Source organism: Zalophus californianus, chromosome 7 (assembly GCF_009762305.2).
Source record: "Zalophus californianus isolate mZalCal1 chromosome 7, mZalCal1.pri.v2, whole genome shotgun sequence".
Classification (NCBI taxonomy): Eukaryota; Metazoa; Chordata; class Mammalia; order Carnivora; family Otariidae; genus Zalophus; species Zalophus californianus.
In genome coordinates, this window is record NC_045601.1 from 121,437,020 (window position 1) to 121,454,206 (window position 17,187).

At 41.5% G+C, this 17,187-nt stretch overlaps 1 protein-coding gene across 2 annotated transcripts in view; it reads right to left on the reverse strand.

The window, feature by feature from the left end:
• Window positions 1–17,187, reverse strand: part of GMDS (GDP-mannose 4,6-dehydratase) — a 652,731-nt gene that overhangs the window by 53,723 nt on the left and 581,821 nt on the right. The window lies entirely within an intron of this gene.

A 17,187-nucleotide genomic window follows, 5' to 3' on the forward strand; every position in this document is an offset into this window, starting at 1 on the left:
CTCACCCTTTCTAAGCAACCTGTGACCTACAAAGATGCCAGCCTGTCGGAGCCTGGTGGCAGGCTTATCACTCTCGTTTATGAGTTTTCAGACACATTCATGTTGGTACATGTGTTTAAAAGGCTGTCTCTCCACTCTCTGCCCTGTGCAGAGTAAGTAAGCGACTGAAAACAGCTTTTCTGTTAGATTGCTCTTCTGTGAAGTGCCACAGTGACGAGGTGGATGGCTTGCCCCTGGGATCAGGCCAAAAGCAACACCACCAACACTCCACACCACCACAAAGACTGCTGATAAAGGGCATTATTATTTTCTAGGCTCATAGTCACCAATGTATAGACACGTCAACCACTGAGTAAATAGAGACACTGAATGAATGACCTCATTCTGATGATTTAAGAGGTAAGCATTTTGTGCATTCCTATGTATAAGATAAATTAAAAAAGGTGAAATCACAGATCCAACACCACTCATACTTCCTTATTGTATTTCTACAAAAGAGTGTTCTGTCCTGGATTGGACAATGCCTAGTAGTCACCCAGTAAAACCACACTTGGGTCTGGCTTCACAGGTGATGGGTGGGGGTTAATTTGAGAGGTCCGGGCAAATTTGAGGCCGTTGCTATGTTGTGTTTTCCAAAATGATGAAGGTGGTTTGGTGCCCACATCATGATGAAAGGATGAGAGTAGATGGAATGGTGAGAGAATGGGAGAGCCCTGGGGGGCAGGGATGGTGGGTGGTTAGGATAAAAATGGAAGAGAGGGAGAGATTAGTGGAAAAGCAGGGTGATGTGATAGAACGTGAGGAATTCATTAGGTGGCTTGTGTGTGTGTGTGTGTGTGTGTGTGTGTGTGTGTGTGTGTAGGCATGCATAAATATAAAGAGACATAGAGTTTTAATTCCTGCAGCAGAGTGATAATTCTTAGAAACAGAAATCTCTCTGGAATTTCCAGTTTCATGTCAAACATTCTCTGTCATTATTTAAGTCTTTAAGATTAGTGTAAAAAGAGGCATTTCAGAATGCCTGGTCTCCTTAATAAGCAAATCAGATGCTGAGCGGTTAATTCTGAGATTGGTTAAGAGGATCCCAAGAAATGACAGACTGCAGAGGTTTCCCAGGCAGTGTAGAGAGAAGACCTATTTTGCCACTGGACTGAAAATCTTCCAGAAAGTAAAAAGAGCCTCAAGAGGATCTAAACACCTCACGAGGCAATGGAACTGCAGTGATGCAAATTTCTGGGGGGTTGGGGGGTATTTATTTATGGGTTATGTGGCTTGTCTCATGCTGTACTCTTCTGACCCTGTCTTAGGAGGCTCTCTGAGCCCTGCTGGTCAGAAGCCAGAGACATCACTGGGCTGCAGAGAACTCCGTTCCCTAGTGTCCTTTCTGGGCATGTTGGGAAAGACAACTTATTGCTGGCTCTGCACTCCCCACCACGCCCAGCCAGACATTTCAGCAGGGATTCAGAACGTACCACCCAATTCCTAATTCCATATTTTTAAACACAGCATGAAACAAACCATCGATCAGCCAACAGCAGCGGGCAGAGGATCAAGCAGGCCCACCATGGTTTGAACTTTCGTGAAAACAAATGAGGTTTGGGATTTCAGAGGACCTCTCCAGTTTCAGGCCATCCCTAATACCGACTATTTTCTCTCTAACATCGCAGGCTGTCTGGTCTGCTCACCCTCGGCAGAATGATGCCTGCGCAAATCCACAGGCTGCCTGGTTGCCGGAAACTATAGCGCCAAGTGATCAGTGCATCGCCATATCCCGTATTCCCTCCCACCACTTTTTGGGCACGATTAGCCTACAAGTTTCTCACGATGACCTCTCTTCAGTTGAGTTGTCAAAGGGGCTTCCTTTTTTTTTTTTTTAATAGTCTTTATTTTTTAGAACAGTTTTAGCTTTACAGAAAAAGTACACAGAAAGTATAGAGAGTTCCCATGTACCCTCTCCTCCTCCATTTCCTGCACCATTTCCCCTATTATTAATATACTGCATTAGAGTGGTATATTTATTACAACTGATGAACCAATATCGATGCATCGACTAAAGTCCATAGTCTGCACTAGGTTCCCTCTTTGTATCCTATAGTCTCTGGGTGCTGATGAACATAAAGTGGCATGTATCTGCCTAGCATCACAGTGTGGTACAGAAGAATTTTGCTGGCTTAAAGAATCCCTGTACCCCACCTCTTCCCCCCCCCCTCCCCTTCAGGCTGTGTCTTTTGCCTTTTAGCATATCTTATAGGTGAAAGGCAGATTTGGTGTATTGGATAAAAGAAACTAAGGTCAACAAGCCACTGGTGTGTGGTTTATATTTATCTGGATATGAGTTAGGCTGTGTTTGTTACTTGCTGTAGCTGTGTCAGAAGCTAAAATTTCCTCCAGCGTCCTTGTTTTGGTTTCCCCTTCTGTCTTTGGGTTTCCCTAGAGACTCCTTCTTAAATGGAGTCTGACCCTTGTAGTTCTTTCAGTTGTAATCCCCCATTATTATACAGGAACCTGGTGATGTGGTGTTAAAATGTGGGAGAAGAGGAAACATCCTATAATCCTATGGTTAGTTCTCATTCTATTGCTGGGTCTGTGTCCCTGGGCTGTGACCTTCATAAGTTCTTCTCAGTTTTCCTCCTCCCCATCTTAAGTGATGCAAGAGGGCTAGAGGGGGCTGGAGGTGAGTATTTGCCTTTCCTCACATCAACTAGGCTCTGGTAAAATACTTTCCCTTGAGGGAAAGCCTTTGTTAAGGAGAACCAATCTCTCTGGGCATATTTCAAAATGGTTACTTTTCTCCTCCTCCTGACAAAAGCATGAGGGATTTTTCCTCCAATCTTTTTCCAATTCTCTGATCTTCACTCTGAGAACCAGTAAAACTCATGAGGTAAAACTCATGAAAGTGTGGGGTCTCCCTAATACTGGGGCCCCAAGAGTTTTGATCTCTCAAGCTAGTTCATACTCAACCTCCAACAATTAATCACCCTTGATGTGTTCCTACCTGATGCTGGCCCAATGGAAGTTCCTGCTCCTGATGAGCTTTGATTCTCTGTATTCACCTCTCTCTCCAAAATTTTGGGGCAGCACTTTGCCATGTGACCTCAATTCTCTGCATGATCTAAGAAGAACTGTTGATTTTTAGTTTGTTCAGTTTTCTTCTTGTTGTGAGGACAGGAATGATGACTTCTCCACTTCTTATATGTTGGAGTGGAGACCAGAAGTGAGTTCAATGGACTTTTCTTTTTCTCCTCAACTAAATGCAACTCAGATCAAATGTGAAAAGGCAACACATAAGGCAGGGGCAGTGGTAAAAACCAGACAGGTAGAACATTTTAACTTAAGACTCAGTCAGAGGTAACAGATTAAAATAGATTTTATAATTATTTTTCCATGTGACATATTTAAAAGTTCCTGTAAAGAGGGATTTCTCTGTGCCAAAATATATTTTCAGGCATTTCTTTTGATTATTTAAAATTATCATAAAAATCACTTTAAATATTTTCGTTTACACAAGCGATGGAACACAGCCCAGTCAGCAAAGTCACTCAACACTACGGGGATTTCATTATTTGTTTAAAACAAGCACCCACCACAGCACATTCTACGACCCAGAATATGATGCTGATAGCAAAGTAACACATAGCCTAAATGAGTGCTCTCCAGACTTGCTGATATTGACCTTGCAGGGTCAATACAGAACCTTAAGGTCCATGAATGGCCTATGGAGTAATGACTGAGCACTAAATGGATGTAGAAGAAGGCATACCTTTATTTGCTATGTGCTCCACTCATGCAAAACACTTGCAAGGAGAGTTTGGCTACTGCAAGTTGCTACAGTTCAGTGTGCGCCATATTTTGATAATGTACAGAGTGTTTTATTGCAATCAAATAATATCTTCAGCTCTCACAACAGCAAAATGCAGGAACTTCAAAGGGATTCCAGTCCAACTGGAACCATCATTACAAAACAAATTTTAGCTTTATTGTTAGCCAGACCACAAAAGGGCAGAGACCGTGCCAAAGTAAATGCTCTTGAAATCTCCTCTATATATTACCTTTGAACAATTAATTGGTCTCCTGGAGACAAGGGAAAAAAAAGGAAAGAAAACAAAATAAAAGGTTGACAATGGAATATATTGTTCTTGGATGTTGTACCATGGATAAACTATAGTCATATTGCACAAATACCTGCCAAATTGATCATTAATTTCAACTAGTCTGTAATTTTACACATTAGGCTAGGTGTTGTAAACTGAAATTATACTTGCTTTGTAGATTATATTTTCGGTTGGCCACAGAGAGGAGATTCTACTTCCTAAGAGAATCGATCGTATTTAACATCCAGATGTTCAACAGACCATCGTCATTGTCACCAAGTTTCAGAGGTGACCTTCACTCACAAAGCCTTTCTCTGTAACTAACACAAATTTCTAACACGTGGGCCCTTCACTAACCTGACTTCTTCCAGAATCCTCCAGAGTGATAAGACATAGTTCTACGTAGCTGGGTTAGTGAGCAGGACAGGTAGGAGGTGAGTTACAGTGAATAAATGGGGGCCTGACCCAAATAAGGACTGAAATGTTTTGGGGCTCCAGTCAGACTCCCTTTGCCTATGATACTGATTTCTCTTCTTAAATCTTCTGTCTTCTGAAATACTGTACAACATAAAGCTCAGCTCAGATTTTAGCTCTAATTCTTTACTGTGGTTCAATCTTTTATGTTAGGAATGGTGCCTGTCTTTGGCTTCCTTCCCTTGGGAGCTGTATCAGAATGTGTAATGTCACGTTGATAATGTTCTTTTAGATCCTCATGTTAAAGGGAATTATAAAGGCAAAGTGTCATTGATGGCATATATTCTAGATGCAACATCTGAGCTATAAGAATCACAGAGCAGTTTCCCCTATGCCTTTGCTCAGAGTGTTCCCAACCAGGCAAACTACAGAACTAAGTCTGTGAGGACGTCTAACCAGGGTGAGTGCTCAAGAGTGCTTGTCATTTCTCAAACTGATAAAAGTGACCTAAAAGGCTGCTTTTCATGACAAATCACTCTGGAAGATGTTTCCTAAAGAAGAGGCACATAAGTGGGCCAAAGATAATATAACTTAATTCTTGGTCTTTTCCTTCTGACAGTTTACGCTTATTGCTACCTCCCTAGGAGGGTGGCTAAAAAGAAAGCAACACACACACACACACACACACACACACACACACACACGTACACACATGCCCCAGAGAGGTGATGGGCACAGGGTGTATGTCAGGGCAGGGAGAGGTACGTGTCTGCTCAGTTGCCTCTTGGTGGTATCCTGCCACTTGGACGTGGTGGCACTTGTCTGAATGTGAAAAAGCTTCTGCTTGACTGACATGTATGACATCACATTCCAAATTCTGTCACATTGTTGGAGAAGTCACTTATTTTTCAGCTGGCTGTGTTGTAGCATGCATGGGAACGTTCCAAAATGGCACAGAAAAAAGTAGCCCTATAGTGTTCAGAATCTGAAGTTTGGGAAATTATAAAAGGCTCCCTGCTCAGCACGGAGTGTGGCAGACCTAGGTGCACAGCATGGGCTGCCTGACTGACAAAAAGGGCTTTCACCAAAGGCGGTTACCAATCAAATCCCACCAGCCCTCTGGTCTCCTTGAACACCCTAATAAAGTGCTGGAAGTTGCATAAAAAGATCGCTGTGGACCTGCAGTTAGCATATTCATATGGAAATTTCTCTGTTTTTTTTTTTCAAGATTTTATTTTTAAGCAATCTCTACACCCAATGTGGGACTCGAACTTACAACCCCAAGATCAAGAGTTGCATGCTCTTCCAAAAGAAGCCAGCCAGGCACCTGACCTCCCTTTTTTTAATGGAAAGATGATGGGATTTAGACTTAGAAGATCTGGCTCCAAATTATGGACCTTTCACTTAACAAGTCTTTCAGCCTTCAGTATTTGATAATGTTCTAGGTTTGTGCAATGCTCTTTTCTTCCAAAATGTGGATGCTTTCTGAACACCTACATTTTACCTTCCCAATTGCAGATGTAACTGTGAGTGATCTGAGTGATTTTACAGTACTTCAGAAACTGTGAGTGAGATTTATTTACTATATTCTGTAACTTATTCTAGGGCAAATACAAAGAAAAGAGAAAAAGGAATCTACACCCCTGTCCCCAAAGATTTAGCACACTTTAAACATGTCACACTTTTAGATAGGAAAAAGCCAGTATTGTCTTAAGCCCAAAGAAGTTCTCCTGGAGCTCCCCTCTCCAGCCCTCTACCCCCACCAAAGTGACAACCAACATTAGGCAAACTGTTAGCATTTCTCATCAGCTTCACAAAGACTCCCCAACTAAAGGGATTCAGGTTTTTGTTCCTTGACTATGCTGGTATTTTTGCCACTTGTGTGGACCAGGGTTGCAACATGCCCACTAGGCCCGGCCAGCAGGCAGACAACATCAGCGAGGGACCGTGCACCCAGGGTTCAAAGTCTTCTGACTTCTCAGACAGAGGAATCTGAATTTTCCTGCAAAATCTTCTGACATTTAAATTCAAATAAAGAAAGCACCATAGGACACCTGGGTGGCTCAGCCGGTGAAGCCTCTGCCTTCGGCTCAGGTCATGATCCCAGGGTCCTGGGATCAAGTCCTGCATCGGGCTCCTTGCTCATTGGGGAGCCTGCTTCTCTCTCTGCCTGCCACTTTCCCTGCTTCTGCTCTCTCTCCCTCTCACTGATAAATCAATCAATCAATCTTAAAAAAAAAAAAAAAAGAAAGCACCACTATTGGTCCGGTTGTTCCTTAGAGGTTCTCTGCATGCACAATGCAGAGGAGGGAAAGAAAACACATGTGCGACGAGTACATAGGAACCTCACCCTGCTGAGTTCACTAACTTCTTTTCCATTTGGGACTGGTTCCTAGAATATGCATTTTACCCCACTGATGGCTCTAGTTTTAAAGGTTTTAGGATATCAGCTTTAAGCCCTGTCACAAAGGACAAATTATTTTAACCCCCAAAACTGGCTGAAAGGCTGATGTTGGGAGACCCAGAAAGCCTGGCTTCAGTGCTCGCTTTTCTCTTAATTTCAGCAAATAGGATGTGAGCATTTACCCCCATGGGTTCCAAGGAGTGGGTGGGTGGGTATCATTTAGAAATGACAGGATATGCCTATTTGGGGGAATAAAAGCTTTAGACATGAGAAGTGTTTTCATCTCACTTGTGTTTTCCCTAAATTTGTTTCTCAAATAGTTAAAAATTATTTGCACACCCTTAACTTTGTATTTAGGACTCATGAGATGAAGTAGTAGGCTCTTGACTTTTGACATGTAACTAACCATATTTCTTCTGTCCTAAAATCCTGTAGATTAACAACACAAGTTTTTCTGAAATTAAGTAAAGTACATTTCGTAATTCAAAGAGAGGTGGTTTTTGGCATCAACAGACCCGGCTTCACACGCACGGGATCTGCCATCTCTTAGCTATGTACCTTACACAAGTCCCTTGGGCTCTTCAGGTCTGTTTCCTCATTTGTAAAATGGGAATAACAAAAATAATACTTAACTTCTAGTGTTGTTCTGGGGAGTAACTGAAATAATCTATAAATACGAGGATGTGGAGCAACTGGAACTCTCAGACATTACTGGTGGGAAGGCAAAAGGGCAGAGCAACTTTGGAAAACAGTTTGGTAGTATCCCATAAAGTTAAAAATATACTTCCCATATGAACCAGCGATCCCATTCACAAGTATTTACCCAAGAGAAATAAAAACACGTCTACACAAACCTTGTATGTGAATGTTCTTAGCAGCAACATTCCTATCATTCCAAAAGAAAACAACCCAGTGGCCCTCAGTGGCTGAATGGGTAAACTGTACGTAGCCACATTGTGGGATACTACTCAGCAATATCAAGGGATGGACTACTGACGTACTAAGAATGTGGGTGAATCTCATAGCCATTAGATTTGGTGAAAGAAGTCAAACAAAAGACTCCAAATGAATGGTTCCCCTTACATGACATTCTAAAGAGGAAAAACTACAGTGACAAAAAGTGGAGTGAGGGATTAGCTGCAAAGGATCAGGAGAGAACTTTCTGGGGACAGGTTCTCTATCTTGGCTGTAGTGATGGTTACACAACTGTATATATTGTCAAAACTCATCAAATTGTACATTGAAAGTGAATAATTTTTATTTTAAACAAATTATACCTCATTAAAGCTGGTGTGGGAGAAGGAAAAGCCAAGCCTGGTGCCTGACACCAAGTAAATACCCTGAGCAAATTGTTAATCCTCTTCCTGTTTAGTTGTCATTTAGAATGATAACCCTGCATCCGTCTGTGTTAATGTTGCCTTTCACCAAAGCCATGCTGATCTGAGGCTTAAGTGTTGCTTTTCCCCTTCAAGTACTTCTGACACAAAACTGCCTTTTCTCTCTCCCTTCCATTTCTTTCTTTCTTTTCTTTCTTTCTTTCTTTCTTTCTTTCTTTCTTTCTTTCTTTCTTTCTTTCTTTCTTTCTTTCTTTCTTTCTTTCTTTCTTTCTTTCTTTCTTTCTTTCTTTCTCTTTCTTTCTTTCCTTCCTTCCTTTTCTTCTCTTTCTTTCTTACTTTCTTTCTTTCTTCTTTCTCTCTTTCTTTCTTAACCTATCTTACAAAGAAGAAGGTAGTGAGGAGACCAAGCTTGATGTTTGCAAAGCACCTTGGGACATCTGGATAAAAAGTGGTATCGGAATGCCAAGTGTTGTTATTACTCTTCTGTTTTCAACTATACAGATAGTAAAGTTCTTTGTTTGCTAAGTGGTCTTATTAATAAAGTAAGAACAAAAAAACCACATACTTGTTTAACCTTAAAAGGTAATTAAAAGGTCAGTTGGTGATATATTCCTCATCTCCTCCTATGGTGACAGATCACTGACGTTCATGTTGCCAGGCTTATGTCGACAGGCTCCTGAATTCTGAGAGCGGGGGAGGCCTTGCAGGGGCCCATTCACCTTTACCCACAGCTCAATCTCACTGAGCTCTTGGGCTGGGCAGGTATGTAGTAGGAACATTCAACAGGAAGAGTAAGGAAGGTGAAAAGGGTCCAGAAGGGCACAGAATGGAAATTTTAGGCTTGGGTTGAAGGAAAAATTATGGCTGTTTCACTCAACATTTCTTGGCTTTACTAATTAATAATGTTGGTAGGTTTTTAAAAGCTGTTAGTGACAACCTTCTTAATCTTAGTAGTAAGTTCTTAAATATCACATATTGAAGGCTTCTTTTGGCACATACCCGAATCTTAACTTCCCCTGCCCATTCTGGGTAATCATGCCATAAAGCAGAGGAAAAAGAGCTATTCTCGGAGACAAATGTCACTCCAGGTTGGGGACTTCTTGATGGTTCTCGATGACTGTGGGTCTTGTCTCGAGGTGGCAGCAGAATAGGAGCCTGCAACTCTAATTACGAGCCCTTTCCTGGCTGGAGGCACATGGCTGTAAGGGGAGAGCAGAACCAAAGCGAGTTTCTCATACTCTGCACTCTGAAACCCGAGATGACGCGGTTCTTTCCTGCACAACAGCGTGGAGCGTTCAGTGGTGTTATGACTTGTCTGGTTCCCACAGAAGGAGGAATCCTGCCAAATATTTGTAATCTGCGCTGAAGTATGCAATCAGGGAAACCACACCCAGAAGCAAGTGCATGGCTGCGTAATTAAAATGATCTTGCTTGAAGACCAGATGGAAACATTGGTCAGGGGTGGAAGAAGCTGATGAATGAGTGTAAACGACATCTCTAACATGTTGACTATGGTTCTGTGAAAAACATTTTCTCCTTGGGCTCTAGTAGACACGGATCTTTCTCTATGCCTACTGATTCATCACAGTATATTCTCTGCACATGTGTCATCATTTAAGACAATATTGTATCTATTTAAAATCTCTACATAGATCTCCCTGATTGGTTTGTATTTATGTCATAAGCCAAAATGGACTGCACTTCTGTGAAAATGATCTTCTCTTTTCCTCCAAGTAAGGCATTTTGTCATATTTTCTATGACACCACGGAGTAAAAGTGCATGATATATTAATGTAGGGCAACTTTGGGGACTGAACTATTCCATGTGTCGGGGCCGGCTTCACTATACAAAACGGTTAAAACTACTCATTTTTCTGAAGTATTGGTGAGATAAAAGGCTTAACAAATTAATGTATCTTCCCAGGATGCAATAAAATTTTTTAAAAAATGAGATTATTTAAGTTAGTAAAGCTGAAATCTATTTTTTATAGTCCTATAATAGCTATCAGCAGCGCCATCTGTTGAAATGTTGTAAAACTTCATTTCCTCTACCCCAAATAATACCCGCTTTAAGCAAAGGAAGACAAAAGTATTTGGTATCACAGGTAGAACTGGAAATTTATGGAGTTTTAGCCCACCCCCAGTTTTAGGCAAAATCACAACCGTGATACTTTCCAAGACAAGAGGGAAAGAGCTATTTGCAAAGCCCTTACCTACCTCAGTAACCTCCCCGGCGCTTACTAAACTCCTCACAGATTTTCTCCTAGAACACAAAGCTAAATAGCTCATGCTTCGACTCCCATGCATTTCCCGAGCCGTTCCCACAGGCAAGATGAGAGGATGGGAACAGTTGGGCAGCATACATTACACACAGTCTCTCTGACATGTCACAGGATAACTGGGGCTCAGAGCTGCAAGAGGCCCAGGCTTCCATTTTCCTGGGAAGAACAAGGCCCATGTTCTAGATCTAGGTCTTGTCCAAAGTCAGACAGGTGGTGAGTATCAAGGTCAGGACCTGAATTCAGGCCCCAGGTGTTCTGAATTTCAGCCCAGAACGCTTGCTATTGCATTCCTCTATTGGCTTAGGGGCCAGTATTACTCATCCATCCAACGAGTAGTCATGGAGCAGCTGTGTTCCATATACTGTCGCAGGCACTGGGCAGACAGCCGTGAGCACAAGGAGCGGGATCTCAGTCTCACAGGACATTCTAATGGGAAGAGAGATTCGACAAGGTAGAGGGTAGGCTGTGATAGGGGTTGCTGTTTTACAGAGGCTCCTCTGAGTGACATTTATACAGAGACAGAAGGAGGGAGGGAGCCCCTATGCTCTCTAGCTTTCTGGAGGAAGAGCAGGTCTGCGCACACTTAGGTGAAGGGTCACTGTGGTTGAAGAGAGGTGAGTGGTGGTGAGGGCAGGAGCTAAGCCCAGTGAGGTGGGGGGAGGGGCAGATCAGAGAGAGCCTGGTAGGTTGAGGGAGGAGTTAGGACTTCATTTTTTTTTTTAAGATTTTATTTATTTATTTGACAGAAAGAGACACAGCAAGAGAGGGAACACAAGCAAGGGGAGTGGGAGAGGGAGAAGCAGGCTTCCCGCCGAGCAGGGAGCCCAATGCGGGGCTCGATCTCAGGACCCTGGGATCATGACCTGAGCCAAAGGCAGACCCTTAACGACTGAGCCACCCAGGCGCCCCGGGACTTCATTTTGAGTGAGATGGAAAGCCACAGGAAGGGTTTTGAGGGCGAAGTAACATGATCTCTCTTCATTGTAAAAGTGTCAGGCTGGTGGTTGTCATGAGAATAAGCTGTAGGGGGACGCGGTGTAAGTTGTGAGGCCGCTCCTGGAAGAATTCATGGTGGAGAGCATGGTGGCTTAGTTGAAAGAGGTGGTGAGATGTGGTTGGGTTCTGGATGTGCATTTCCAAAGGAGAGGTCACAGTTTGCTGAAGGATAAGAGGGGTGGGGGGTAGGGGGGTGGGAGCACATAGGAGAAAGACAGGAGTCACAGGTGACTCAGAGGCTTTGGGAATCAGTAAAAATAACCACTGTATTTGTTGAGTACCTACTATGCGTATGGCATATCATCTCTACTAGTCTCAGAAACTCTGAAAGGTGGGTATTCTCCCCCCATACAGATGGGGAAAAAAGGCTTATAGAAATTCAGTAGCTTGCTAAGGCCACACAGGTGGGGCGTGCTGAATGGAGTATAGGTCTGACTCCAAAGCTCTTTTTTTTTCTTCCACTTAAATCCGCCTACAGCAATCAAGCAATTCCAGTTCCCTCTACCTTCTAAAATTATATGTGTTTCCACTTTAAATCCTCTCTGCGATTATTTCCTGAACCTGTCTACGATCTTCATGCCCATCTTTAGTTGCTGAGTCACAAATCTACCACAGCTCTTATAAGGTCTCCATTGTAAATACTAGCCAAAATGAGAAAATTTATCTGAGGACTTTATACTCCTGTGTAGAGTTTAGTTTATTTTTAAGATATGGCCGTAGTAGTCTTCATTAGGGACATAGTTATCAAATAAAGCAGCAATTCTATAAAGATGGCTAATTAACTTTTTTGAGGTATAGGCAGGTTTTTGGGGGTAGTGCTTCTTCCAACTTTTGGCATCTATCAAGGCACATGCGTTTATGGGGGGGTCAGCTTTCCATATACAGATGTAAGCTTTAGAAGGGAAATAAATGATAGGACTTTAACATAATGTCATTTGCACTGGAGATCACCTAAAACCAGTTAGAAAATATGTATTTATATGGTCATTGTTGTAAAGATTACTTTCTTATAAAATGGTCTTGTTATGAGAGTTGTGTTGGAAAATGATGCGCTGAAACTATAACTTCTCTGCCATCACTGGCACTAGTAGCCTATTACATAGGCAAACAAGCACTTGGTTTTTACTTATTTATATTTATATCCATCCATCCATCCATCCATCCATTTAACCACTTAAGAGATACAGGATGAATGACTTGTGTGGGATCTCATATTTCCGGGTAATCATGGAACGATTCATCTACCACTTCCTTCTTTCTCTTCATTTGACTTTGCCTCACACCCAAGACTGCAAACATTAGCCAAGAGAGCCCATAAAATTACTTTTAAGTGTAGGCTTTTAAAAGTACTTTGCAATGAGTGCTTAAAAGCTTTCACTAGCTATTATAAAGTAACTTTTTATTCTCTGAATGAAATGTCTCATGACTAATGTCATCTAGCAATGTAGCAATCTTGGGATACTCCCCCTGAGTCACAACTAGTGTAGAATTGAATAGAGGTATAATTTAACAAACTACACCCACATTTTTGAATCAGATACATTTGTATCTTCTGATATAGATACTGGATATTAGGAGTAAACATGTTCCCGGCAACCCTGTGCAGGTAAACTTGTAGCTCCCGCGTAGATTCCATCACTCACTGACACAGAAATCATCCTTTTCTTTTGTGTCCCCAGACAATTTAACATTCCCAGAGATTCTGTCTAAATTTCCTTTCCATTGACTATAAGACCAACTTGAGGGCCATCTCGGACTGTAAGCTACTGGAACATATATAGTGTCATGCAAATGAGGACTTCCTGAACGCTTCTGAAAAATTACAATGAAGTTCAAGAAGAGCCATGATTTCCTTAAGTCAAGTGGACCCCACCTAGCCTAATCTTAAGTAAACATTCAAACTGGCTTTCAACAGTACAGAAAGCAGATTGAAATACGTGGAATTATATACAAAACATGACCAAGTAATCAGATTGCTTTTGTTAAGCAAAATGAAACTGCTGTACATTTACATATACAAATAAACTGAGCATTGTTTCTTCTAAAGAAGGCATCTTGGAAGTCTAATACTACTTATATCAGTCTTGGTTCAAAATAGGAACTGCCCTAACAGTGAGTCTACAAGTCACATTGGAGAACCAGTTTCATGTGGTATAGTTACAGTATTTCAAATTTGTTTTGCTTTCACAGCTTTAAGGTTCATAATTAGCATGCACTGAAGAGCTGCCATCCTTGTCTTTGTTCCCATATGTGTCCTGTGTCCTCTTTTGGACATTTTCTCTTTGTCACTGGTTTTGTGCAATTTGATTCTGAGGCACCTCGGTGCCCGTTTCTTCCTGTTCCTTGTGCTTGGGGTTGGTTGAGCTTCTTGAATCTCTGTGTTTATAGTTTTCATGAAATTTGGAAAAAATTTTAGTCATTATTTCTTCAGATACCTCTATGTTCTCCCCTCTTTCCAGGGACTCCAGTGACACGTACATGAGGGCCCTTGAAGTTGTCCTCTGGAACTGATACTCTGTTCATCTTCTGGAAATTATTCTTTTCTGTGTTTCATTTTAGATAGTTCTTTATTGCTATGTCTTTAAGGTCACCAATCTTTTCTTTTGCAGTGTCTAATATACCATTAATTCTATCCAATGTAATTTTCATGTCAGAGAGTATAGATTTCGTCTCTACAAGTTCAATTTGGATGTCTTCTTTCTATCTTCCTTCTGCCTAACTTTTTAAACTATGTGAGTACCATTCTAAACATTGGCTTAATGTCCCTGCCATCAATTTAAACATCTAGGTTGGTTTTGATTGATTCTTTTTTTTCTTCATTCTGGGACATATTTTCCTGCTTCTTTGCAAACTTGGTAACTTTTGATTAGACGCCATACATTGTGAAATTTACTTTGTGGGTGGTAGATATTTTTGTATTCTTATAAATAATCTTTAACTCTGTTCTGGGACACAGTTAACTTACTTGGAAAGAGTGTGGTCCGTTTGCGTCTTCCTTTTAAACTTTGCTAGGCAGGTCTAGAGCAGTGCCCAATCTAAGGCTAATGAATCCCCACTACAGAGGCAAGACCCTTCTAAACACTCCAACTAATGCTTCTGGATTGTGAACTTTTCCATTCTGGCCGGTGGGAACAGGCCAGCCTGTGTGAATGCTTGGTACTGTTCCCTGTAATCCTTCCAGGTTGTTCTTCCCCAGACTTAGTTTCCTCATATGCATGAACTGATGGGTACTTTCCTAATTTCTCCGGGGGCCCCCTGCACTCTGCAGTCATCTGTGCAGTTCTCTCCTCTGTGGTACTCTGTCCTATGGACTCTTGCCAGGCTGGCCTCCCCGAACTCTCATCTCTGTCCTTTCAACTTAGGGAGTCTGCTGGGCTCTGGCTAACTCTTGTCCCCAGGCTAGACCTTGGAAACTCTTGCAAGGGCTCATTTCATTTGTTTCCCATTTTCAGGGATCACTATCCTCTGCTGCCTGATATCCAGAGAACTGAAAATCATTTCCCCATATATTTTGTCATTTTTGTTTTGTCTTGTTCTGGACAGGAGGGTAAATATGGTCCCTGTCACTCCATCTTGGTTGGAAGTGAATGTCCCCCATGCTCAATTTTTGCTGTCACTTGACATGCCCATCAACTTGACGAGGGTTGACTTCAGAAGACTTTTGCCTACCTCAGAAAAAAATCAAATAAAACTGCAAAGGATAAAGGTCTGTCACCAGCAAGCATGGTTACTAGTTTGTTTTCCCCTTCATCATTCACTGAGCATGTACTACATACCCCCAAGTATGCTGTGTTTTAGGTACCTTATCTCATTTCAATCTTTAAAACAACTTCATAAAGTAAATACTATTGTTCCCATTTTAAATATGAGGAAACTGAGACTTGGAAGGTAAACAACTTGTCCAAGTTTACAGAGCTAGTAAGTGACAGGCTGAGAGCGGAAGCCAAGTTTGTCTGATTCCAAAGTCTGTGCTTATTCACTGCACTTCTGAACACAGTAAAGGGAAGATCCTAGGCCACCACAATGTGGAACAAGGATAGCATTCTTAACACATCTAAGTGTCCAGCACCTTCCCTGATGACTTGAAAAAGCATAAGGATAACAATTACTCTGTTTCACTGGCTCTAAGATGCAACTGACTGTAAGAGGTACCATTATTTTATCTACGCCAAAGAGGAAACTCTGCCCATTAAACCATGACATAGTGTTTTAAATGCCATTAATTTTAGGATTCCAAAATGAAAATTTAAAAATTACATTTAAGTAAAATTTAGACCCAGATTTAATGTTTCCTTTTTTTAAAGATTTTATTTATTTATTTGACAAAGAGAGACACAGTGAGAGAGGGAACACAAGCAGGGGGAGTGGGAGAGGGAGAAGCAGGCTTCCCACTGAGCAGGGAGCCCGATGCGGGGCTTGATCCCAGGACCCTGGGATCATAACCTGAGCTGATGGCAGACGCTTAATGACTGAGCCACCCAGGCGCCCCTAGATTTAATGTTTCTAAGGGTCATTTGTACAGTCATATGGATCTCAATTTGAGAGCTGTTGAACTGAAAAAATATATATATGTTAAAATCCATACAATAGTATAGTTATCATTTACTGGTACCTCCTTTGAACAATTATTGTATTTGATTCAGCAACATTTAAAGATAGACATTACACTCTGCATTTCATAGAAGTAGAAACTGAGGCTCAGATAAGTCAGTTAATATGTCCAAGGTCACATAGCTAGTAAGTGGTGGTGCTGGGCTTTTGCTATTTCTTATTATACTTGTTTTTTTTTTTTAATCAACCTTATTGCATTATATGTTTTATAATGGCATGTTGATCCTGTGTATCTGTGTATACATGTGTCTGCATGCATATGTGTTCCTGAGAACATCCTGGGAATTAGATCTGCTGTAGCAGATGGTGAGAGGTGGAAATAGGATCAGTGAATGTTAGCAGAATGAAATTTCTCTTCTGCCCACAATCTAGTGATTGAACGATCATGCCATAAACGTACATAAACTTAGAAAAAGCTTAAAGATCACTTACGGTGGCAATAAATCAATTTGTAAATTAAAATATACATCTGTTCAAATGAAAAATATCAATCGCTTTTATAGATGCCTACTCTATAGTGGTACATTACAGCCTCAAGACAAACTCTTGTCTGGTGAGTCTGTCTAAAGCTCTTAGGTTAAGGACCGCCTCTTTACCATGCTACACAAGGAAGATTCTGCTCCAAGTAGAACTTCCTTTTGTTTCCTTGTTACTCCCGTCCCTGTCTGGTGTTACAATCAGAAAACAGATTCATTCATTTTCTATGAACACGTTCAAACAAACAAAACAAGCCTTCCTGAAGGTAAGAGTGACCCCTCAGGTGGGTCATTTACTGTGACTGACAAACATAGCCCACAATGAAACATCCAAAGACAGCTAATTTCCATGTCATCACTAATACAATATGCAATGTGGAGAATGCTAAAAAGCTAGGCTGCTGTTTGGAATCATCATTGCTGATATGGGTTATAAATCTCCACATTGAGTTAATATTAGAAATAAATGGGTGTCCGAGTCTTCAGTAAAAGTGTGAAACCAGGGGCGCCTCAGTGGCTCAGTCCAACTCTTGGTTTCGGCTCAGGTCATGATCTTGGGGTCGTGGAATCAAACCC